Source organism: Thalassophryne amazonica, chromosome 3, assembly GCF_902500255.1.
Source record: "Thalassophryne amazonica chromosome 3, fThaAma1.1, whole genome shotgun sequence".
NCBI classification, from domain to species: Eukaryota; Metazoa; Chordata; class Actinopteri; order Batrachoidiformes; family Batrachoididae; genus Thalassophryne; species Thalassophryne amazonica.
The window spans coordinates 102,318,193-102,343,634 of record NC_047105.1 but is presented as its reverse complement, the minus strand read 5'-3'; the positions used below and the strand labels follow the sequence as shown (position 1 = coordinate 102,343,634).

At 45.8% G+C, this 25,442-nt stretch overlaps 1 protein-coding gene across 4 annotated transcripts in view; it reads left to right on the top strand.

The window, feature by feature from the left end:
- LOC117507333 (chemokine-like protein TAFA-4) overlaps window positions 1–25,442 on the top strand; it is a 218,096-nt gene that overhangs the window by 22,917 nt on the left and 169,737 nt on the right. Inside the window, exon 1 of one of the 4 annotated variants that reach the window (XM_034167178.1) lies at window positions 14,079–14,265. The exons of 2 other annotated variants lie outside the window; for them this stretch is intronic. The gene's annotated coding sequence lies outside the window, so the exon portion shown is untranslated. Of the gene's footprint in view, window positions 1–14,078; window positions 14,266–24,068; window positions 24,108–25,442 lie in introns of those variants that run through there. One more of the 4 variants, XM_034167176.1, reaches the window with a different exon arrangement.

Sequence of the window (25,442 nt, the reverse complement as noted above, 5' to 3'; positions counted from 1 at the left end):
AAAATCCGCCGAGAGCACAACACACAACCTCACACAAATGCTGCTTGCCAGCAACTGACGCAATCGACAGGCGTGAAAAAATTCTCACATGCGCACGAAGGTTCAAGGTTGGCTCATGCAAGCACATATGATTCAAAATCCATCAGGTTTTTGCAAAAAAAAATACTTTTTGGATACTTTTCTAACAGACCTCATACATGTTTATATAGTGCTACTGTAAATGGGTGTGAATTACTGTAAAGCCTTTAAAAAACAACAACAACAAAAAGCTTGCTTTGTAATTACAGCAAGCAAAATGAGTCAAAATGGGTCAAAATCTGCAGAAAGATACTAGAAAGTGACAAAACTGGTGATCTGGGTGCCAGGAACATTGACAGAAAAGCAGACATCAGGTAGCCGTTGGACTGGACGTTTTGTGAGAGCCAGGCGAGTCACTCTGCTTCTGTGTTCAGTACGTTAACATATTCTATTTCTACCTCATTTTCTTATGTCTTGTACTGTTACAAGTATTATTATTATTGCTTATCCTTGCACACACTGTTTGATGAACATTTTCCTCTACTTGCATCCATCTTTTGTGTTTTTTTAAGAGCTGATGTAACATGTGAATTTCTCCTCTGTGAGATCAATAAAGTTTATATTTTCTTAGTGTTAAAAGGACATGTCGCACATTTATTAGCCTTCTGGTTATCAAGTATTCATGATTGTAAGTCTATCCGTGTGCATGCAATAATAATTGCTGGTCGCTGATGCATTTTATTGCTGATTATTAGTGACGGAGAAACCGAAGCATTTTGGGCCACTGAATTAGTATGAAGCAATTGTATTGAAATTTTCAGTGTTTTGAAGTATTTGATACAATTAAATGTGGTGACATCTGCTGGACAATCTTTAACTTGCATGGAACAGTAAAACAGTCAGGTACTATTATGTATGTTAAAGATTGTATGTGCATCTTGAAACTGACTATATTTTTGTATAAAGACATTAATAATATGTGGCATCATAAAATACTGCATGTAATAGAGATATAAATTGGGAAATGCTTGTGCAACTAGGGACTGTTACGACCATAGTTGTACGTACATAGTTGTGTTGGGGGCTTCAAAGGTTTTAATTTTAAAAAAGGATCATTTCAGCCATGTTAGGTTTGAGTCTGTTCCTGTTCGGTTTTCGAAAAAACTCTCCCACACGGCACACAAATTGCTGGCATGTGAAGACAGATTTTGTCCAGCTTGTAAATAGTTGGATAACCAGCTGCCTCCATCCGCCCTATCTCTCCTTGCAAATTCACTGCAGAAAATGGTTCTGGGTAGCATTAGCATGGATAACCCCTTCAGCCCCCCCCCCCCCCCAGGCTCCCCAACCAAGGCCTCTTGACCCTCGGACATTTTAAACATTTTTCTTTATTTGACTCTCACATGCCTGTCTATACATCACCATAATGGAGTTGTGGTTGCAGTGTTGATCTTTAGCTTTAAATCAAGGAAGAGGAAGTACATAGGTCTACATGTGTCTTGAGGTCCATTGGTGCTGGTGCTTATTCCCAGGTCCTGCAGAGTGAATAAGATGAGAGTGTATGATTCCCTGTGGACAGGATGCTAGTCTAATGCCAGATACTTTCCAAGTAACGGCCAGTACCCATTTACAACTAGGTGGGTGATATGTTTTGTCCAATGACATACAGGTAGAGTGACTGAGAATCAAACCCAGGTCTACATTACTGGTAGTCCAAGTCCTTACCCCAATGAGCTTCCTGCTCCACTCTGCTGATAGCTCTGGCAATAATAGTTTCCTTTCTGGCAGTAAATAATCCATGGTGTTCGAACGAAATTGTGCATTTGCATTTGTGTGTCACAGCTTAAATCAAACGTGAAAATGTGTATCTGTGCTTGTGAAACCATTCCCACAGCTTGCCGCTGCTGTGCAGACCTTATAAAATCCAGATCAGCTGAGAAGACAGAGCTCACTGAGTGAGCAAAGAGTGCATAAAGAACTGTGCGTCACATTTCAAATCACAGCGTTTACTTTTTTATCACAAAAAGGGGAACTGCAGCCAGCACGAATAAAAGAGGAGTAGCAGCAGGAGAAAGGCATCAATATTGCAGATACGTAGTTTGTCTTGAGCGGAGAGGGGAAAAAACAAAAACATGGGAGAGATGTGCTTCGGCCTGAAAGCATCGCTTTTGTTTTTCTACCTTTCCATCCATCTTGCAGTGCTGAGGGACACTGACTTTTAATGGCCTTTTATTGTGTTATTAGAGTGTGCAGGCCCACGCTGATCTATGTGGACCCGTGCTGCTGCTTGGCTCCGTAATAAAGGACAAACTTGTAAAGACTAAATCGTGGGCCGGGCAGGGCAGGAGCTAATGTTTATTAGCCTGTTAATGTGTGTGTGTGTGTGTGTGTGTGTGTGTGTGTGTGTGTGTGTGTGTGTGTGTGTGTGTGTGTGTGTGTGTGTGCGCTTCCTTTTGCCATAAAATACAAAACAGCCTACATCTGCTTCTCTGCTGTTTTGCTTGTTGGGGTGGGGGCAGTTAAAGACTTTAAAAAAGGCAGCTTTGAATTGTGCAGATGTGAGAGGCTGTTAGTTGTTCAGGTGTTTGTGCAGAGTAATGGAGCTGGGCTCCCCAGTGTCATTGGCCAACTGTTTTAACACATGAAAAAGTGTTGAGGTGAAAGAGGCTAAGTTTGCGGTTAACTTGACCCGCGGCGTCTGCATGTCGCTTCACAACAAAAACCTCCTTGTATGCAAATAACGTTAAAAAATGTTTGTTTTTCTTTTTAATCAAGCAACAAAAAAGTTGCACGTCCTGCATTGTGACACATGATGATGACGATGATGTTGGAACATATCGTTCAGCCCTATTTGGGACTCTTACCCCAGACAGGGTGAGGTGAGGAAGGCTGAGAGAAAATTCCACAGGAGACAAAGACAGAGACTCAAAAATAGATGAAATTTCTTGGCACACACACAGGGATCCACAAACACTCGTATATTTCATGGTCACTGGATCCTGACACGATGGCTTGTGCAACAAGGTGGGATTTGAACTTAAGTGCAGGCCGATCAATCGAGCTGTAATGGTACCTCAGTGTCAAGGCCATGTTGTGAGCCGTGCTGTCAATACTGCAGCCAGGTAATGGTTCTGAATTCACACGTTAACTCACGACTTCCCCTCTGTTCTCCCCACCTGCCCATTTCACCAAACACAGGATACTCCATCTAATTGCTTGTTGGTTTATGGCAGGAAAGAACACAGTGGAGGTGATGTGCTGGTGCAGATGGGCAGCAGTAAAGATCTGAAATACTACTGTGTTTCTCAATTGCTCTGTAGCTGTTGCTCATAAAACGTGTCAGAAAAAAAAAGTGTAAAATGTGGAGCTTATGGCAGCAGTCCCCAATGTTTGTCTGTTGTGCATCCATTTGTAAATGGAAAAATATACACATATAGACAATATTTTGTCTGACCACAATACATGTTTCCACTTTGTGATGGTCTAACCTGGTGTCGCAGACTGAACGGCCCACCCCTAAAAAGTGGTCCACCTTTGGCATCTGCGCGTCATTTCGGACTACAGCAGCACGTCTGAGACAGAGTCTCTTCACCCAAAGCAATCAAATAGATTAATGTGATTATTAACCATCAGATGATAAAGGTAAAACCTCTTAAATCATTCTAAAGTCAGTTATAAGCAGAAACGAGGCAAAATTCTGTGACGCTTTGAAATGTCCGACGCGCAGTGAACGCATCAGCTAGCAGCTCATTTTAGCCATGGTGCTCTGATCTCTTCCGCCATCTTTTATGATGAAATAATGCTGAATTTATGTGGAAATGATTGTTGCACAAAAGCTTCAGATATCTGTCGCTGGGATAGATGATGACTGGAGGCAGTTTGAAGCAGAAACGAGGTGTTAATCCATGAACCGCATCATCAAGGGGGCATATTTTTAGGGGGACCGTTTGGTTGGTGACCCCAGATGTTTACAGTTCCAGAGAATTGTAGAGATCCTGCTTCTGGACAAGATTAACAAAAGGTTTCTTTGTTGCACAGTAAAGCTTTAAGTGGCATTAGTAAATGAAACGATGTACTGTCGTGTATGACAAAGGTTTCCTAAAGCAGTCCGTTTCCCATGTGGTTATATCAGCCACTGATGAATGATGGTTCTTGATGCAGTGCCATCTGAGGGATCGGATATCACGAGTGTCCATTTAGGCTTTCACCCTCTCCCTTTCTGCACTGAAATTCTTCCAGATTCTATGAATTGTTGAATGATATTATGCCCTGTAGAGGGAGAGGTATGCAAGTCTTTCTTTGAGGAATATTGTTTTTAAACATTTCAATAATTTTCTCACACATTTGTTGACAAACTGGATATCCTGTATCTTTTCCCCTCAAAGACTCAGACTTTAATTAGTGTTGCCAATTTGGTGACTTTCTCACTAAATCTGGTGACTTTCCAAACCCTCTTGGCAACTTATTTTCTCAAAAGCAACTAGCGACAAATCTAGCTACTTTTCCTGGTGTCACTGGGGACTTTTTTGGTGTTTGGTGATTCAAAAGTGAAAGCACGTATTGATCTACAGTCTCTGTTCCAACCAAACGGTAGCGGGTGCTGCTGAGCTGAGGTGGAGGCTGTGGATTCCTACAAGTACTTTGGGCTGTGGCTGGACAGCACACTGGACTGGACAACCCACACCAACCACCTGAACAGGAAGGGACAGAGCAGACTGTACTTTCAGAGGAGGCTGTGGTCATTTAACATCTGCAGGAAACTCCTGTGGATGTTCTACCAGTCTGTGGTGGCCTGCGTCCTCTTTTACACTGTGGTGTGCTCGGGGTGGCAGCACATCCAAGAAGGACACATCCAGGCTGCACAAACTAATCAGGTGGGCTGTCTCTGTGGTTGGCATGAAGCTGGACTCTCTGGTGACGGTGACAGAGAACAGAACACTGAACAAACTGCTGGACATTATGGACGATGCCAGTCACCCTCTACACACCGTCATCAACAACCAGAGGAGCCTCTTCAGCCACAGACTGCTCCTTCCCAAGTGCAGGACCAACAGATTGAAAAACTCCTTTGTCCCTCAGACCATCAGACTGTACAACTCCTCACTCAGGGGGAGGAGGAGTAACAGGAAGACAGACGACAGGAAGGAGAGGAACAGTAGCAGCCAGTAAACCAGTAAATCAGTATGTCTGGTATTTATATTTGCGTATTTATATTTATCATGAGTTTATCACTTGTTTATTTAGGTCCTTTCATTCATAATATTATCTGTTGTGCTTTAATGTCGGGTTTTGCCGTTATTGCCAGACAATCTGGCAATAACGTTTCTATTCTATTCTATTCTATTCTATTCTATTCTATTCTATTCTATTCTATTCTATTCCAACCATTTGAGAGCCAAATGTCTACTGGACAAAAGTGGTTACTCTGGGTGCATGTACACTTTTCATGCCAAGCATGAATTTTTTTTTACTTTTTATCCAAGGTAGCAAGGAGAGTTCATCTACCTGATGCACCATGGTAGACATCACGATGTACCAATTCACTGCAACACTTGTAGACTCATTATATGCACATGTCGAATTTGCACCCAATTACAGTGGGGGTAAAAATGTATTTAGTCAGCCCCTGATTGTGCATGTTCTCCTACTTAGAAGGATGCAAGAGGTCTGTAATTTTCAACATAGGTACACTTCAACTATGAGAGACAAAATGAGAAAAAAAATCCAGAAAATCACATTGTAGGATTTTTAAAGAATTTAATTGTAAACCATGGTGGAAAATAAGTATTTGGTCACCCACAAACAAGCCAGATTTCTGGCTGTCACAGATCTGTAACTTCTTCTTTAAGAAGCTTTTCTGTCCTCCACCTGTTACCTGTATTAGTGGCACCTGTTGGAACTCGTTATCTGTATAAAAGACACCTATCCACAGCCTCAAACAGTCAGACTCCAAACTCAACCACGGCCAACCCCAAAGAGCTGTTGAAGGACACAGGAAGAAAATTGTAGACCTGCACCAGGCTGGGAAGAGTGAATCTACAATAGTCAAGCAGCCGGGTGTAAATAAATCAACTGTGGGAGCAATTGTAAGAAAATGGAAGACATACAAGACCATTGATAATCTCCCTCGATCTGGGGCTCCACGCAAGATGTCATCCCATGGGGTCAAAATGATATTGAGAACAGTGAACAAAAATCCCACAACTACATGGAGGGACACGATGAAGGACCTGCAGAGAGCTGGGACCAAAGTAACGAGGCTACATACTACGCAGAGAGGGACTCAAATCCTGCAGTGCCAAGCGAGTCCCCCTGCTTAAACCAGTACATGTCCAGGCTGTGTAAAGTTTGCCAGAGAGCATATGGATGATCCAGAAGAGGATTGGGAGAATATCATGTGGTCAGATGAAACCAAAATAGAACATTTTGGTAAAAATTCAACTCGTCGTGTTTGGAGGAAGACGAATGCTGAGTTGCATTCCAAGAACACCATATCTACTGTGAAGCATGGGGGTGGAAACATCATGCTTTGGGGCTTTTTTTCTGCAAAGGGGACAGGACGACTGATCTGTGTTAAGGGAAGAATGAACGTGCCCATGTATCGTGAGATTTTAAGCCAAAACCTCCTTCCATCAGTGAGAGCACTGAAGATGGAACATGGCTGGGTCTTCCAGCATGACAATGATCCCAAACACACCGCTCGGGCAACGAAGGAGTGGCTCCATAAAAAAGCATTTCAAGGTCCTGGAGTGGCCAAACCAGTCTCCAGACCTCAACCCCATAGAAAATTTGTTGAGGGAGTTGAAAGTCCATGTTGCCCAGCGACAGCCCCAAAACATCGCTGCTCTAGAGGAGATCTGCATGGAGGAATGGGCCAAAATACCAGCTACAATGTGTGCAAACCTGGTGAAGACTTACAGGAAACGTTTAACCTCTGTCATTGCCAACAAAGATTATGTTACAAAGTATTGAGTTGAACTTTTGTTATTGACCAAATACATATTTTCCACCAGAATTTACAAATAAATTCTTTAAAAATCCTACAATGTAATTTCCTGTATTTTTTTCCTCATTTTGTCTCTCATAGTTGAAGTGTACCTATGTTGAAAATTACAGACCTCTCTCATCTTTCTAAGTAGGAAAACCTGCACAATCAGGGACTGACTAAATACTTTTTTTGCCCCACTGTATATGTATCATAATGGGAGATAAATGTATTGTCCAGCCCAAGTATTTAAACTTTACATGTTGTACATTATAAAGAGTACATTTTACCATGTAAGCTTTTTTAAAATGTTCCATGTTCACATTGCTGAACTGTCATTGATGCAATGCATCAATATATCTCTTTCACCAGTTGTGCTTTATGTCACATTTTTACACTTACATGCCTTCACATGTCTGCTGATGACTTCATTTGTATGGAAAAGAAGACGACTTGCTAGGATTTGGTTAGGGGTAGCAGCTTGGAGGTATTGACTGGTGCAGCAGATGGAAAACAGTGGGAGAGGAGAAGGAGGAGATGCTCATCTGCACACTGATAAAGGAAGGAGAGGAGGACAAAGCGACAGATCAGGCAGGTGCGAGCAATATGGATGTTGCAGAGAGAGACAGTGAGGAACATAAGGAGGAAGCAGACAAACAGAAGACTGAAGAAAACTATGGAGCTCTGACTTCTCAATGCATATAGTGTGGTAATTTAAGTTTGTACATTTGCATGGATACACACTCGCCTGCTCTCTATCTGCCCAGTGACCCAAAGGAAATGGTGAGGAGCAGCATGCTGTAATGGTTTAGAGTCAGTGGCAGACAAATATGGAACCAGGAAACATTACACACTCGAACTGAATGTTAATGCTGTGCATATCGGCAGAAATCTGAAACACTTCACATCAGATTCCACTCGGCCATATGCTTTCACTCATTTCATTTTCAATATCTTTCCACCTTGGGGAGTCTTTGTTTTACACTGATTTTCTCTTTGTCTGTTTGGTTTCTGCACAAAAACCAGCACACGGAGACAGGGGTGCTGCCAGGGAATTTGGGCCCCATGAAATTAAATCTTTGTGGGCCCCCCCTCCATATTATTTTGTTTATTAGGGGCCTCTCTGGGCCCCTGTCAGTCATAGGCCCCTAAAATCCTTCTCCTTATTCTCCCCTGTTCGGCACCCCACCACGGAGATAATGTTTAGGTTCTTGTGTGGCCTTCACACCGACTCCCCTTTGGTGCCTTTTTACAACTACAAGCACAGTAGACACTGAGGTTTTCATTCATGTGTGCATTTACTACAGTTGTTTTAATTTCTAGGCCTTAGTAAAGCCTATGTGCAGTCAGGTACTTGGACAGTGACAGTTTTTGTTAAACTGCCTCCACCCCATCAGAATGAATTTGAAATAAAGTAGTCAGGATGTGCCTATATGTTCAGAATGAATTTCAAATGTTTAACAAAAAACCTGCATTAACTGTTTAGGAATTACAGGCGTTTTTTTATATGCAGTGCTTTCATTTTCATGGTCACAAGTAATTGCATAAGTGAATGGCATGCAGTTTCATGGTCAGGTGTGGCCTGTTCCCCTTGTTCATCCATGGAATTGTTAAAAAGAACAAACACGCTATTGAGGTAAACAATACCAAAAGGCCTGGAAGACCAAAGAGGACAAAGGCAATAATGCCAGTTTTTTCCTGGTGAAGAAAAACCTTGTCAGAACACCGAGCAAAGACAAGAACACTGGAGGAGGCAGGCATGTCACTGACAAAGTCTACAATCTAGAGACGTTTCTGACAAGAGTACAGGATGAGGTGCAAAATACTGGGAACACCGAAGAATTGGAAAACAAAATATGATTTTGCCAGAGAACATCAAAATAAACCTGCCCCCTTCTGGAACAAGATTCTTTAGACAGATACATCCAGTGGTGGGCACAGTTCTGCTAATCCGTTAACCCATAATTATCGAAGCTAATGTTTTCATAACCGGATTAACTTTTCAGATAACGTTGAAAACCATCAGCGGACTGTTTTGTAGTAGATGTACAGTTCTATCCTCTGCAAACAGAGAAGAGCTAGTTCCAGGAGAAACAGCTCTATCCTCTGTAAGCAAAGGAGAACTGGTCACAGAAAAGAAAAAAACAAAACTAAACAAAAAACAAAAGAAAGAAGACCATTTCTTTTGATCCCATACTGATGCACTGGCCATATCACCCAAGTCATCCAGAGGCATACAGTTTTAACTTATGGTTAAAATTAAAAGGTATGAGGTATAAGGTGTTATATTTTAACTTTGCAGAAATGACAGAATTGACATTAATGGAGTTATTATATCCAGATTAATTTGATGATTTAAAATCAAAACCATAAGTCAAAACTGCTTTATTTTCCAAGACTGCAGAACTGCTGTATTCTGTTAAGGAATAATTGTGTGTGTGTGTGTGTATGTGTGGTAGCCTTTGATGCTATCAGAAGTGATCATGGTGTTAAAATTCAAAATCATCTTGTTAGTAATTGTAAGCAGAAGCAATAAGTTATCTGTTAGCTGTAGCTTCCGATAAATTTTTGGGTGATTTATCGGTTTAGCTTTATAAAAGATAACGAAGCTAACTTTTTGGTTAGCTGTGCCCACCACTGGATACATCCAAGATGAACCTATACCAGATTGATGGGACGAGAACAACATGGACATGTACCAGAAAGGCTCATGATCTGAAGTACACCACATGGAGTCAGTGTTAACTGTGTCACTGGGGTTTACTGATGATGTGACTGCTGATGGAAGTAGCATAATGAATTTTGTAGTATTTAGGTTTATATCTGCTCAGATTCAGCCAAATGCTACCAAACTGATGATGGTGCTTCACATTGCATATGGATAATGACCCAAACTATACTGCCGAAGCAACACAAGAGCTTCTCAAAGAAAAGAAACAGAATATTCTTCAGTGGCCAAGTCAGGCAGTCAGGAAGTCAGTCAGGCAGACAGTCAATCTTACTGAAGACAAAACTGAGGGAAAAAGGACCCATGAAAATGAAGGAGGCTGCAGTAAAGGCCTGGGAAAGCATTTCAAGGGAGTCGGCAAATTGGTGGTCTCCATTAGTTCTAGACTTAAAGCATTCAGGCAGCCACTGACTGCAAATGATTTTCAGTCAAGTATAGACAATTATCTTTTTGATGAAAGGCTGTATATTAAAATGGTTGTAATTCCAAAACGGTTCATGCATTATTTTTCTCAAACCGTTTGAATTAAATCTGAAATTGTACATTTCAAACACATCTTGATTTTTTTTCATTTAAACACCACTGTGGTGGGATACAGAGGCAAAGTCACAAAAACTTGCACTATCCAATTATTTATGTACCTGACTGTATCCTCTAATATGCACTGAAGGAACACATAAATGAATGAATGAGGCCACTTGCTGCAGTTTGTAACCCATCAAAATAAAATTGCATATAATGAAATCAAACCCTCTGGTGATCTTTAATGCATCCGTTCAATAAAAACAGCAAATTTCTTTTGTCTATTTAATATTCCATGGATGTGTCATCCACACACTGGATGCTTTGTGATATTGTCATTGAACACTGATGAGTACATACAATGAAATCCAATCACTAGGAGCAGGGGCAGCCAAAGTCTGACACCCAGGGACCAACTCCAGATGTAGAGGCGCTGCCTTGGACAGATGCAGAGAAAGGAGCAGACCCCAAATAAGCATGTTTTTTGATAGTGGGACGAAACTCACACAGACAGGGGAAACATGCAAACTCCACACAGAAAGGACCAGGTGGGAAGTGATCCCAGGACCTTCTTGCTGGGAGGCAACAGTGCTGACTACTAAGCTACCATGCTGCTGAATTGGTGATGGATTAGAAGCATGTGGTTGGTTGTCAGTCAGAGAGAGAGAGAGAGAGAGAGAGAGAGAGAGAGAGAGAGAGAGAGAGAGAGAGAGAGAGAGAGAGAGAGAGAGAGAGAGAGAGAGAGAGAGAGAGAGAGATGGGTATTTCTGCACAAAAATGTGCTAAATGAGAGGAGTAAAGTGCTATTTTCTATTTCACAGTGACTACATTCTAAAGGTGAAGTAACACAATCATACCTCCATTCAAACCCTGCAGAAAAAACTTTGTATGAATATAGCTTTGAAAGAAAAAGTGTGAGGGAGATGGTTGCGCAAGGCACACGCACTGAACAGGGCCCATGAGAGACCGATCGTTTCTGCATAGAAATGTACAAAATCAAAGAAATACTCTTATTTTCTGATTGTTTAACAGCAATTGTGCTTAAAATCCAAATAATGTGGTTATAGGTCCACACAGCTCTGTGGGAATGTAGCTGAAGAACAGACTTCTTCTGTCTCGCTCTGTCTTGCTCAACCAGGGATTCCCAAAGTAGGGGAGGTGATGATCTAGTGGTTGTGTTTGGCTTGAGACCAGAGGATCCTTGGTTCAAATCTCAGCCTGACCGGAAAATCACTACGGGTCTTGGGTCCTTAATCCACTAGTTGCTCCCAGTGTGTAGTGAGCGCCTTGTATGGCAGCACCTCACATTGGGGTGAATGTGAGGCATTATTGTAAAGCGCTTTGAGCATCTGATGTAGAAAGAAAAGTGCAATATAAATGCAGTCCATTTAAAGTAGGCCCGTGAGCCACATTAGGTCTGCAGTCTGTTTGTTTTGGCCACCATGACAAAGGAAAGGAAAAGGAGAGAATTTGTGCTCCTCTGCTGTCAATATACTGTATGTGTTGTTTTGAAATGAGGTTGTCAGTATATTTAAGCCAAAAGCCTAGGTCTGGTGGCCACGTTCACAGCTGCTTGATTACAGTGTCATACAAATTTATTTTGACTTTGCAGAAAATTGTATTATTTTCAGAATAAAATGACACGTGCAATTTTAGTGCCAATCACCATGAAGTAGACAATGCACTATCCCTGTAATAACATGTTGGTGTGGCTACAATATTGCTCAGGTGGTGAGGTTGCAGATTGCACGATATGTCATCACTGGTTAGGGTGTTGTGTTCCTTCACATGTTCGCATAATTGACGACAAGATTTCAGGATTCACAGGTCTTCTTTTCTGTGAAGTAATAAATATGTTTCTCCATTTCATAAAAATAATGGTGCTCAAACTTCTTGCCTGCTCTAGCAACCAGTGTAAAGGGGAACTCCACTGATTCTCCTCCTTTTTGCTTCAGTTTGCTGGCCGCACTGCAAAATATGAAAGACAGGGTTAATACGTTCCTTTTGAAGTAACCGCTCCTTTGATACAAAGTTTGTCAAGTGGTACCCAAGGATCCTAGTACCAAAGACAAAGTGTTGCCTTTGGCCAGGACCCCAGAGACCTCAACCGTCATTCTCCTGCAAAGATATCGGCATTGTAAAACACCCCTGTCCAGCAACCTCATGACTCCATAAGCTCTTCCACTGCATTGATATAGTACTTTCATGGTCAAAGCACTTTATAGTGATGCCTTACATTCACACACTGGTGAGGTTGCTGCCATGCAAGGCGCTTAACTGCACTCATGGAGCAACTTGCGGTTTAAGGACCTTGCCCAAGGACCCCTAGTGAGATCTGGTCTGAGAGGGATTTGAACTGAGGATCCCCCGTTTTAAGCACTTGACCATCACCTCCTTTGATTGCAAAGCCTGAAGAACATACAGATACACTTCTAATGACTGAGTTCAGGAAGTCATTAAAAGCCTGAATCGTAGTCTTGATCCAGGACAATTGCAAACTCAGACACTCCAATTCCTTGCTCAACTTCTCAAGTGTTGCAATCAGAGCATCCTTTGATTCTGCAGAGATCACAGCATTGTCTGCAAAGTCAAGCTCATTTCCTCGCCAGCAGAAGTACCCAAGACGCTGGTTTCCACAACCATATCTAACACCAGTATCAGCCGTCCATCGTGTGGTACTGGTCACACCTTAACCACTCACTCAGCCACGAGGAAAAAAGTGCAGAATTTACATCACCCAGGGCATCAGATGCACTAACAATAAGCCGTCAGAGAAGCAGCAAGAGTAATAATGTGGTTGCCGGCAGCTAACCCTTTGTTTCAACAACAACAAACCCAAAATTTTTGATATAATGAGACTGAGGCCTGCTCCAGTTTGAAATAACACAATTAAAGAGGAGAGGAACAACAACACAATACACCTATGTTAGCCATATGAAAGGGAAAACAAATGAGTCTTTAATTTGGACCTGAATGACTCCACAGAATCTGTTTTATCCCAGCAGGCAGATCATTCCATAAAACAGGTGCACGATAAGAGAACGCTCTGTGGCCTGCTGACTTCTTTTTAACCTTAGTGACACATAGTAATCCTACATCCTGAGAAGAATATAATATAAATTTACGGCTCACTATGCAGAGTATGCAGGATGTGCTTCAGCCCGCTGATGCTTTTAATGGTCTTTGGATCAACATGCACTCTGAGAAAGAGACATAAGATAAATCTGGCTGTTCTATGTTAGCATTGACTAAAAAGGTTAACAGAAAAGTTCCAACGGCCGCTCAACAAAAAGCCAGAGATTAGCAGGACTGGTGATCATAAATATCCACATAAAATATGATATCAGTCGGACCAATTGTAAGCATGCTTATAACATTCTGACATGTAATCTAATCATCCAAAACAGACTATTTGAGATGTGTCTCGTTGTTATCGTCATGTGCTCTGAAAAACAACTTTTTAAGGATTACAGTTATTGCAGCAAGAGATTAAATTCACAAACAAAAAACAACAACAACAACAAAATAAAAACCCAGCACAGATCACAATTACATTCAATAGATGTCACAGAGTTTATCAAGTAATGGTGCAGTTTCCAGTCGGTGCAGCAGCTCATTTCTGCACAGCACTGGTCCCGACAAACGATCTGTGTCCCTGACAAACAGCGCGAAGGAAAATCCACATCGTGCAGCGCTGTAGTCGTTTTAGTTTTAATCTGTGAAATGTTTGTAATGCTTCCTCCGGTGTGCCAGATAATGTCTTCATGTCTTGCACGTTCATGCGGTGCGTGTTTGTGATTGTGTGCTTGCAGACCGCTGGCAGATGCCAGAGTTTGGATGCAGGGCACACAGATATATTTGTGGTCGCGGTGGGATTGTCTCGTTGCATGTCAATGAGATTCTGTGTCACTCCTGTGTGATTACTGCAAGAAATGACACAAATCAACTCCTCATTTCACAGAGGGAGGAGGCGAAGAGGACATTACAGCAGGACACATCATTTTGAGAAGAAGTCAGGCTTGATGTTCTCACATTGTTCTTGTTTGTGTTGCTGTTGTTGCCAAGTCCTGCAACTTCTCAGAGCCATGGTGACCAGCTGAACCCCATGCACACCCTTGATCATTTCAGGTCTTTCTGTTAACAGAATGTTTATTGATTTAGTTTTGAAGAATCATGGATGTGACTGCACTTCCATGTACATTTGCAAACCCATTAAAGCATCATTCTGTGACCTCATCCTGCCGTAAGTGTTGCGAACGTGCACAACAAACACAACAGATTACACAATAGATCAGCGGTCAAATTACAAGGTGTCGTGTGGGCAGGCTCGAAGATAGGAGACGTCTGTCCAAAGCAGAACCGGAACCACACGATTTCCTCCGCCACCAGACCCCGGGAATACTGGAGCCGCCAAGTCCCGAACTCCCAGGTGGCCACTGCCTCCGCGTGTCGGACCTGGTACTGCTGGCGAGGAACAAAAACACAATTAAACGTGGGTGCGTCTGCACCCAGCAATCTGCACGGCAGGGAAGCTACCTCCACCTCTCGTTGGAGAAAAAGTCTGTTATCACTCACAAAAAGCACAAAAAAAAGGGCTTTCTATCAAGCAGTCAGGCTGAGGATATTACCTTTCAGGTAGAACGTTATCTCGGCAAAGAGGTGGAGATGACGTCTTGCTGATATACCGATGCAGATCAGATGAGTGGTGACAGCTGTCACAGGTGATGAGTGTCAGCTGTCACCCCGGCTGCTCTTGTGAGGCGGCAGCGCCCTCTTGTGCCTGGAGCCCGCACTCCAGGCAGGGTGCCCTCTGGTGGTGGTGGGCCAGCAGTACCTCCTCTTCAGCGGCCCACACAACAGGACCCCCCCCTCAACGGGCGCCTCCTGGCGCCCGACCAGGCTTGTCCGGGTGGCGGCGGTAGAAATCGGCCAGGAGGGCCGGGTCCAGAATGAAGCTCCTCTTCACCCAGGAGCGTTCTTCAGGTCCGTACCCCTCCCAGTCCACCAAATACTGGAAGCCCCGGCCCATCCTACGGACATCCAAAAGCCGGCGCACAGTCCAAGCCGGCTCGCCATCGATGATCCGGGCAGGAGGCGGTGCCGGACCCGGAGTACAGAGGGGTGAGGTGTGATGTGGTTTGATTCGGGACACGTGAAATACAGGATGGATCCGCAGTGAGGCCAGCAGCTGAAGCCTCACTGCGGCTGGACTGATGACCTTCTGGATTTTGAAGGGACCGATGTAACGGTCCTGTAACTTGGGGGAGTCCACTTTGAGGGGGATGTCCTTTGTCGACAACCACACCTCCTGCCCTGGCCGATACGCAGGGGCCGGGGTCCGCCGATGGTCTGCATGGGCCTTTGACCTCATCCGGGCCCTCAGCAAGGCAGAACGGGCGGCACGCCACACCCGACGGCACTTCCGTAGGTGGGCCTGGACCGAGGGCACACCGACCTCTCCCTCAACCACTGGAAACAAAGGCGGTTGGTACCCCAGACATACCTCGAAAGGGGAGAGGCCGGTGGCTGACGACACCTGGCTGTTATGGGCATACTCGATCCAGGCCAGATGGGTACTCCAGGCCGCCGGGTGCGCGGCTGTCACGCAACGCAGGGCCTGCTCCATCTCCTGATTGGCCCGTTCTGCTTGCCCGTTGGTCTGGGGATGGTACCCGGATGAGAGACTCACTGTGGCCCCCAGTTCCCGGCAGAAGCTCCTCCAGACGTGCGAGGAGAACTGGGGACCGCGATCTGAAACAATGTCTGTTGGGATCCCATGCAGCCGGACGACGTGGTGAACCAGGAGGTCCGCTGTCTCCTGGGCCGTCGGGAGCTTCGGGAGGGCCACGAAGTGGGCCGCCTTGGAGAATCGGTCCACTATCGTGAAGATGGTGGTGTTGCCCTGGGACGGCGGGAGACCCGTGACAAAATCCAGGCCGATGTGGGACCAGGGGCGATGGGGCACGGGCAGCGGCTGGAGCAGACCCGAAGCCCTACGATGGTCAGCCTTGCCCCTGGCGCAGGTGGTGCAGGCCTGGATATAATCCCGGACGTCGGCCTCTAGGGACGCCCACCAGAAGCGCTGCCGGACAACTGCCACGGTTCTTCGCACCCCTGGATGACAGGAGAGCTTAGAGCCGTGACAGAAGTCCAGGACTGCAGCCCTAGCTTCTGGTGGGACGTAAAGTCTGTTCTTCGGCCCAGTTCCGGGGTCCGGGCTTCGTGCCAGGGCCTCCCGGACGGTTCTCTCTACGTCCCAGGTGAGGGTGGCCACGATAGTGGACTCCGGGATGATGGGTTCCGGTGGATCCGACAACTCCGTTTTGACTTCATCTTCATGTACCCGGGACAAGGCATCCGATCTCTGGTTCTTGGTCCCGGGACGGTAGGTGATCCGGAAGTCAAAACGGCCGAAGAACAGTGACCAGTGGGCTTGCCTGGGATTCAGCCGCTTGGCGGTCCTGATATACTCCAGGTTCCGGTGGTCAGTGAAAACCGTGAATGGCACGGACGTTCCCTCCAACAGATGTCTCCACTCTTCTAGAGCCTCTTTCACCGCAAGGAGCTCTCGATTGCCGACGTCATAGTTCCGTTCGGCCGGGGTCAACCTGCGGGAAAAATAGGCACACGGGTGAAGGACCTTATCGGTCTTCCCGCTCTGGGAAAGCACAGCTCCTATCCCTGAGTCCGAGGCGTCCACTTCAACCACTAACTGGCGACTAGGATCGGGCTGCACCAGAACGGGTGCAGACGAGAAGCGCCGTTTCAACTCCTTGAACGCGGCATCGCAACGATCCGACCAGGTGAAGGGAACTTTTGGTGAGGTCAGGGCTGTCAGGGGGCTAACTACCTGACTGTAGCCCTTAACGAACCTCCTGTAGAAATTAGCAGAGCCGAGGAACTGTTGCAGCTTCCTACGGCTAGTGGGTTGGGGCCAGTCTCTCACCGCCGCAACCTTGGCCGGATCAGGAGCGACGGAGTTGGGGGAGATGATAAACCCCAGGAAGGACAAAGAGGTGCGGTGGAACTCACACTTCTCGCCCTTCACAAACAGCCGGTTCTCCAACAACCGCTGCAGGACCTGACGTACATGCCGGACATGAGTCTCAGGATCCGGAGAAAAGATGAGTATATCGTCTAGATATACGAAGACGAATCGGTGCAGGAAATCCCGCAAGACATCATTAACTAATGCTTGGAACGTCGCGGGGGCGTTTGTGAGGCCGAACGGCATGACCAGGTACTCAAAGTGACCTAATGGGGTGTTGAATGCCGTCTTCCATTCGTCTCCCTTCCGGATCCGAACCAGGTGATGCGCATTTCTAAGATCCAGTTTAGTAAAGATTTTGGCTCCATGCAGGGGGGTGAACACGGAATCTAATAATGGCAACGGGTATCGGTTGCGAACCGTAATCTCATTCAGCCCCCTGTAATCAATACATGGACGAAGTCCGCCATCTTTCTTGCCCACAAAAAAGAAACCTGCCCCCATCGGGGAGGTGGAGTTCCGGATCAGCCCGGCAGCTAATGAGTCCCGGATGTAGATCTCCATTGATTCGCGCTCAGGTCGTGAGAGGTTGTACAGCCTGCTGGACGGGAACTCAGCGCCTGGAACCAAATCAATGGCACAATCGTACGGACGGTGCGGGGGAAGGGTGAGTGCCAGATCCTTGCTGAAGACGTCAGCAAGATCATGGTACTCAACTGGCACTGCCGTCAGATTGGGCGGGACTTTGACCTCCTCCTTAGCCTGGGAACCGGGAGGAACCGAGGATGCTAAACACACCCGATGGCAGGTTTCGCTCCACTGAACCACCACCCCAGACGGCCAATCGATCCGGGGATTGTGTTTTAACATCCATGGGATGCCCAAATCACGCGGGAGGTGGCAGGAGTTACAAAAAACTCAATCTCCTCCCGGTGGTTTCCAGACACCACCAGAGTTACTGGTGGTGTCTTGTGTGTGAGTAAAGGGAGGAGGGTGCCATCTAGTGCCCGCACCTGCAATGGCGTAGGAAGCGCCACCAGAGGGAGCCCTACCTCCTTTGCCCATCTGCTGTCTAGCAGATTCCCTTCTGACCCCGTGTCCACCAGTGCTCGGGCTTGAAGGGTTAAATCCCCGCTCAGGATTGTGACTGGGAGTCGTGTGGCAATTTGTGTGTGTCTCACTTGAATGTCTTGACCCCCCCTTAGCCCAGTCTCTAAGGGCGAGTGTTGACGTTTTGGCTGTTTGGGGCAGTCTCTCTGTGTGTGCTCTGTTGAGCTGCAGAGAAAACACTCTCCACGGATCAGCCTTCCCATTTTGGCCCTGTGCGTCTCCCTAACAACGTCAACAGGGGGAGCTGTTGCCCCACAAAGCGCTGCGGCTGTGGAGCGTGGGGAGGGCGGCCCCTTTTCGAACCCGGAAGGGAGAGGGGCGGCGCGTATCGGTCACGTCCTTCGCCTCGCTCCCGACGGCGTTCCTCTAACCGATTGTCTAATCGTATAACGAGATCAATAAGCCCGTCTAAATCCCGCGGTTCGTCCTTAGCCACCAGGAGCTCCTTTAGGACCAACGACAGTCCGTTTACGAAGGCGGCGCGGAGGGCAGTGTTATTCCAGCCGGACCTCGCAGCCGCGATGCGGAAGTCGACTGCATAAGCAGCTGCGCTCCGGCGCCCCTGTCTCATTGACAGCAGCACGGCTGAAGCGGTCTCTCCTCTATTTGGGTGATCGAACACTGTTCTGAACTCCCTCACAAACCCATCATATGTCAGAAGGAGCCGTGAATTTTGCTCCCAAAGCGCTGTAGCCCAAGCGCGTGCCTTGCCGCGAAGCAGATTAATTACATAAGCTATCTTGCTAGAATCAGTCGCGTACATGACAGGACGTTGTGCGAAGACGAGCGAACACTGCATAAGGAAGTCCGCGCACGTCTCCACACAGCCTCCGTACGGCTCTGGAGGGCTTATGTATGCTTCCGGGGAAGGTGGGAGGGGTCGTTGAACGACCAGTGGAACGTCACTGTTACGCACAGGATCGACAGGAGGGAGAGCCGCAGCAGCGCCCTGAGGGCGCGCCTCCACCTGCGCGGCGAGAGCCTCCACCCTGCGGTTAAGGAGGACGTTCTGCTCGGTCATTAAATCCAACCGAGCCGTGAAAACGGTGAGGATCCGCTGCAACTCACCGATCATTCCTCCTGCGGGCGCCTGTGCACCCTGTTCTTCCATTGGCCGTTCAACAGCCGGTTGACGCCCCTCGGGATCCATGACGTTGGCCGAGATATCCTGTTGGGAAAGTGTAAGTACACGGACCCACAACAGGGGGCGCAAATGAACGGACAATGGAATAGGTCAAATAACAACACTTTACTGTTGCGAACGTGCACAACAAACACAACAGATTACACAATAGATCAGCGGTCAAATTACAAGGTGTCGTGTGGGCAGGCTCGAAGATAGGAGACGTCTGTCCAAAGCAGAACCGGAACCACACGATTTCCTCCGCCACCAGACCCCGGGAATACTGGAGCCGCCAAGTCCCGAACTCCCAGGTGGCCACTGCCTCCGCGTGTCGGACCTGGTACTGCTGGCGAGGAACAAAAACACAATTAAACGTGGGTGCGTCTGCACCCAGCAATCTGCACGGCAGGGAAGCTACCTCCACCTCTCGTTGGAGAAAAAGTCTGTTATCACTCACAAAAAGCACAAAAAAAAGGGCTTTCTATCAAGCAGTCAGGCTGAGGATATTACCTTTCAGGTAGAACGATATCTCGGCAAAGAGGTGGAGATGACGTCTTGCTGATATACCGATGCAGATCAGATGAGTGGTGACAGCTGTCACAGGTGATGAGTGTCAGCTGTCACCCCGGCTGCTCTTGTGAGGCGGCAGCGCCCTCTTGTGCCTGGAGCCCGCACTCCAGGCAGGGTGCCCTCTGGTGGTGGTGGGCCAGCAGTACCTCCTCTTCAGCGGCCCACACAACAGTAAGTGTTATGTGTCGGACGCAGCCCGGAGAACCGACCAGCGTTTGAAGGACCCAGTATAAAATAAGCAGAGCATGGTACAAAGGATAACAGAGTTTAATAAACATAACAGTGATGTGATAATATAAAAGTGCGCGGTCTGGCGTGGTGGATTGCGGTGCGCTCCCAGCAGCGCTAACGGTCCGGAGCCAGAACCAGTTCGGACCCAAGGACCCCACCGACACCCCCCAGGTGGCCGTGACAAACCGAGTCTGTGAATGAAGAAATCATCATGTGAGTCCACACTCAACACACAGAGAGACCGCTCAAAGGTGTACAAACAGCAAACACTTCCTGGCTTAATTACTAATCAGCTTCCCACCCTGCAGGCATGGAACATCCTGTTCACAAACTCACTGCAGTGGAAGCTGATTAAAACGACTAACATAACAGCTCAATATAATAAGGTGTGAGGGACACCACATTTACTGACTGTACAAATGTTAGTCACAAAACCTAACGTACCTCAGGAAGTGTGCTGAGGAGCGTGAGACCTCACCCTCTCCTCTTTCACAGACCATGCATCAAACCTGGACGTTCTCTGCATCCACTGATGAGATGGCTCTCGAGACGACGATCTTACCCGTCTGGTCACAAGGTCGAGTCTCTGGCAAACACACACTGTGCACTCCAGACTTAAATGCCAACATGTTCCAATCCGTGTAGATGCACCACAGCTGTGAGTCCTGATGAGCTGCACGTGATCAGCCTCAGGTGATCAGGGTGAGGTCCTGATAAACTCAGCTACACAACCACTCAGTCCCAAATGCGCACCACCTAGAAGGAAAACCAAAAGACAGAAACAGAAGACAAACAAAAGCCAGCCAGGCACGCCAGCCACAACAGTAAGGACACGATATGTGTACACATGCAATATTGTGCACTTTTAGCTTGCCTGGTTCACACGGCAAAATACACTAAAAACACAACAACATGGGTCTTGTTATGTTACATGAACCTAAGTCTAACATGTAATCAAGTTTTATGGGCGAACACACTCAAATCATATAGTTTTAACATAACATGCAACAATTTAAAATCTAACTTGCACAGTGAACATAATAAAATTATGCAAAGTATTTCCACCCAAGTAAAATGCGTTAACATAACCACAAACAATTTTGCTGAGTGTCCTAAATGTAAATTTGGTGGATCAACATGATGAGTTTGCGTTACTGTTACTTAATTACCATGGTTCAGGCAATCAAGATTTGTAATAGTAAATGTAAATCTAAATGTAAATGTTCTGGGTCACCATGATGAATTTATGTTACTGTTACTCAATTACCATGTTCAGGGCATCTAGATTTGTAAGGGTAAATATAACAAAAATAAATGTAAGTCCCTTTGGCTGATCACTTGTTTGCGCGTGGGGTTGCCACAGCAAATCCAAGGTGGATCTGCATAGACTGTGCTGATCCAACACACCAAAGCTAAATTGACATGTAAGTGTACTATTTTAAAAGTAGCTGAAACTACCCTAACAAATTAAGTAACTCATAATCTTATCAAACAAGTTTGAATGGCCCAAGGAAATTACATCAGTGTGATACATTTACCCTTACAGTACAGGGGTGATGTGCACTTGGTTTCAGTGCAGAAAGTTCCCAGTTCAAACCCCACCCCTGGCACATTTCTCCATGTCATTTGGAGTTGCGTCAGGAGGGGCATCTGGCATAAAACCTATGCCAATTCAACATACAGATCCACCTCAGATTTGCTGTGGTGACTCCAAGTGACTCCAAGTGAAATAAGGGAGCAACCAAACGGACCTACTTTTTATTGTTGTTTACCCTTATAAGCCTGATCCCGTCAGATCTCAGAAGCTAAGCAGTGTGGGACATGGTTAGTACGTGGATGGGAGACCTCTTTGGAACACCAGGGGCTGTGTGTGTTTCTCTGGGTAAAACTGTAGTTGAGTCAGGAGGGAGATCCCATCCAGCATAATACTTGTGCCAAATACCAATGCGGGTCTGGCTGACTTTGCTGTGGTGACCCTGAACAAACGGACATTTACCCTTGCCCAACATTTACCCAACACTTACCCTTACAAATCTAGTTGGCCTGAACCATGGTAATTAGGTAACAGTAACAAATTCATTATGCTGACTCAACAAATTTACACTTTGGTCACTCAGTAAAATTGTTTTTGGCAAAGTTAACACATTTTACTTGAATGGAATACATAATTTTAGTTTGTTCAAGCAAGTTATTTTATGAGTGTAATTAGGCTGATATAGAATAGAATAGAATAAAATAATTCTTTATTGTCCACCGATGTGGAAAATTGTCTTTGGCTCACCAGCACAAAAAAGAAAAAAAAAAACAGTCATAAAACAGTCATACAAACACACGAATAAAACAAAAATAAGATACATAAAATACATGGAAGTAAAGGAAGAAGTAGAATAAGACCTAGTAAGATAAATAAAATGTACAATAAGATCTAATAAAATCAAATAAAACAGAAGTAAAGCAGTTCAGGTTTTATTTGTGGAGTGGTCACTTTTTTGAGTTCATTATGGTGACGGCATTTGGTATAAAAGATTTTTTGAAAGAACCTTTGGCCAGAGGAGCTCTGTAGCGAAAGAGGACGTCCTTTTTTAAACCAAATGTTATACTTCATTCTTTTGTTAAATTCACAACCCTTTCTTCACACCTTTGTTTGTTTTCTTCTGTCTCACAATCATTTTAGTTTTGAATGTTCACATGCCTAAATGTGCCCATGCTGGTTTCATTCTGAACAATTACACAAATAAACTACACTCAACAAAAATATAAACGCAACACTTTTGGTTTTGCTCCCATTTTGTATGAGATGAACTCAAAGATCTAAAACTTTTTCTACATACACAATATCACCATTTCCCTCAAATATTGTTCACAAACCAGTCTAAATCTGTGATAGTGAGCACTTCTCCTTTGCTGAGATAATCCATCCCACCTCACAGGTGTGCCATATCAAGATGCTGATTAGACACCATGATTAGTGCACAGGTGTGCCTTAGACTGCCCACAATAAAAGGCCACTCTGAAAGGTGCAGTTTTGTTTTATTGGGGGGGATACCAGTCAGTATCTGGTGTGACCACCATCTCCTTCGCATAGAGTTGATCAAGTTGTCAATTGTGGCCTGTGGAATGTTGGTCCACTCCTCTTCAATGGCTGTGTGAAGTTGCTGGATATTGGCAGGAACTGGTACACGCTGTCGTATACGCCGGTCCAGAGCATCCCAAACATGCTCAGTGGGTGACATGTCCGGTGAGTATGCCGGCCACGCAAGAACTGAGACATTTTCAGCTTCCAAGAATTGTGTACAGATCCTTGCAACATGGGGCCGTGCATTATCCTGCTGCAACATGAGGTGATGTTCTTGGATGTATGGCACAACAATGGGCCTCAGGATCTCGTCACAGTATCTCTGTGCATTCAAAATGCCATCAATAAAATGCACCTGTGTTCTTCGTCCATAACAGATGCCTGCCCATACCATAACCCCACCGCCACCATGGGCCACTCGATCCACAACATTGACATCAGAAAACCGCTCACCCACACCACGCCACACACGCTGTCTGCCATCAGTGTGAACCGGGATTCATCCGTGAAGAGAACACCTCTCCAACGTGCCAAACGCCAGCGAATGTGAGCATTTGCCCACTCAACTCGGTTACGACGACGAACTGGAGTCAGGTCGAGACCCCGATGAGAACGACGAGCATGCAGATGAGCTTCCCTGAGACGGTTTCTGACAGTTTGTGCAGAAATTCTTTGGTTATGCAAACCGATTTTTTCAGCAGCTGTCCGAGTGGCTGGTCTCAGACGATCTTGGAGGTGAACATGCTAGATGTGGAGGTCCTGGGCTGGTGTGGTTACACGTGGTCTGCGGTTGTGAGGCTGGTTGGATGTACTGCCAAATTCTCTGAAACGCCTTTGGAGATGGCTTATGGTAGAGAAATGAACATTCAATACACGAGCAACAGCTCTGGTTGACATTCCTGCTGTCAGCATGCCAATTGCACGCTCCCTCAAATCTTGCCACATCTGTGGCATTGTGCTGTGTGATAAAACTGCACCTTTCAGAGTGGCCTTTTATTGTGGGCAGTCTAAGGCACACCTGTGCACTAATCATGGTGTCTAATCAGCATCTTGGTATGGCACACCTGTGAGGTGGGATGGATTATCTCAGCAACAGAGAAGTGCTCACTATCACAGATTTAGCCTGGTTTGTGAACAATATTTGATGGAAATGGTGATATTGTGTATGCTATGACCGTCTGTGAAGACCACATTCTACATTCAGATGCATTGAGAGCCACTCCAGAACTGTGGAATCTTTCAGGCGTCTGCTAATCTGGCTATTCATTTGGCTTCCCCAAATACAGCTGCACTTCAAGGTCGCTGTGATAAAAAACCTCCTCAGAAGATCAACACTTAAGCCTCGCTCCCTGGTCTTCCCCCCTCCCCTCAGCTTCTCCAGCTCTGTTAACTGTGTTAGAACTGTCCAGGACTGCTCAGCGCAGGGCTGTTCCCTCCCCCCTACAGGTCAGACAAGGCCGTTGATGGCGCCGTACGGGCTGCCTCCGGAGTGTTCTGATAAACTGGTCCTCTCAAATCTCGGTTGTCGTCCTGTGTCCTTGTGTTTGTCTCTGTGATTATTGTTTTCTGTGCTGATGGGGATTTTTTTTTCCCTCATTGCCGCTGTGTAATGCAGCAGCTATGAGGGTTTTTTTTCTTCTCCTTTTTCCCTCGTGTTTTGCTTTCATATATATGTTTTATGTACCGGGCCGGCCTATGTGTTGTGTGTTGTGTTTGTGTTGTTTGTTATGGGTCGGTGTTGGTTTGCTCAGCCCTGCTGTTGACCAAGGCAGGGATGTACATCTGGAGCTGGTCCCCGGGCGCCTTATGGCGACTTCTGCTCCTACTGGCAAATAGGATTGGGTTAAATGCAGTAACCACATTTCATTGTGCAGGGAAGATGTTCTTCTGTACTGTGCATATGACAATAAATTTCTTTGAATCTTGAATCTTGAATTGTGTATGTGGAAAAAGTTTTAGATCTTTGAGTTCATCTCATACAAAATGGGAGCAAAACCAAAAGTGTTGCGTTTATATTTTTGTTGAGTATATTTACTCACCAAGCAGCCACCCATCGTGCACCATGCCAGCCTCTAGCCTGTTCCCAACCCA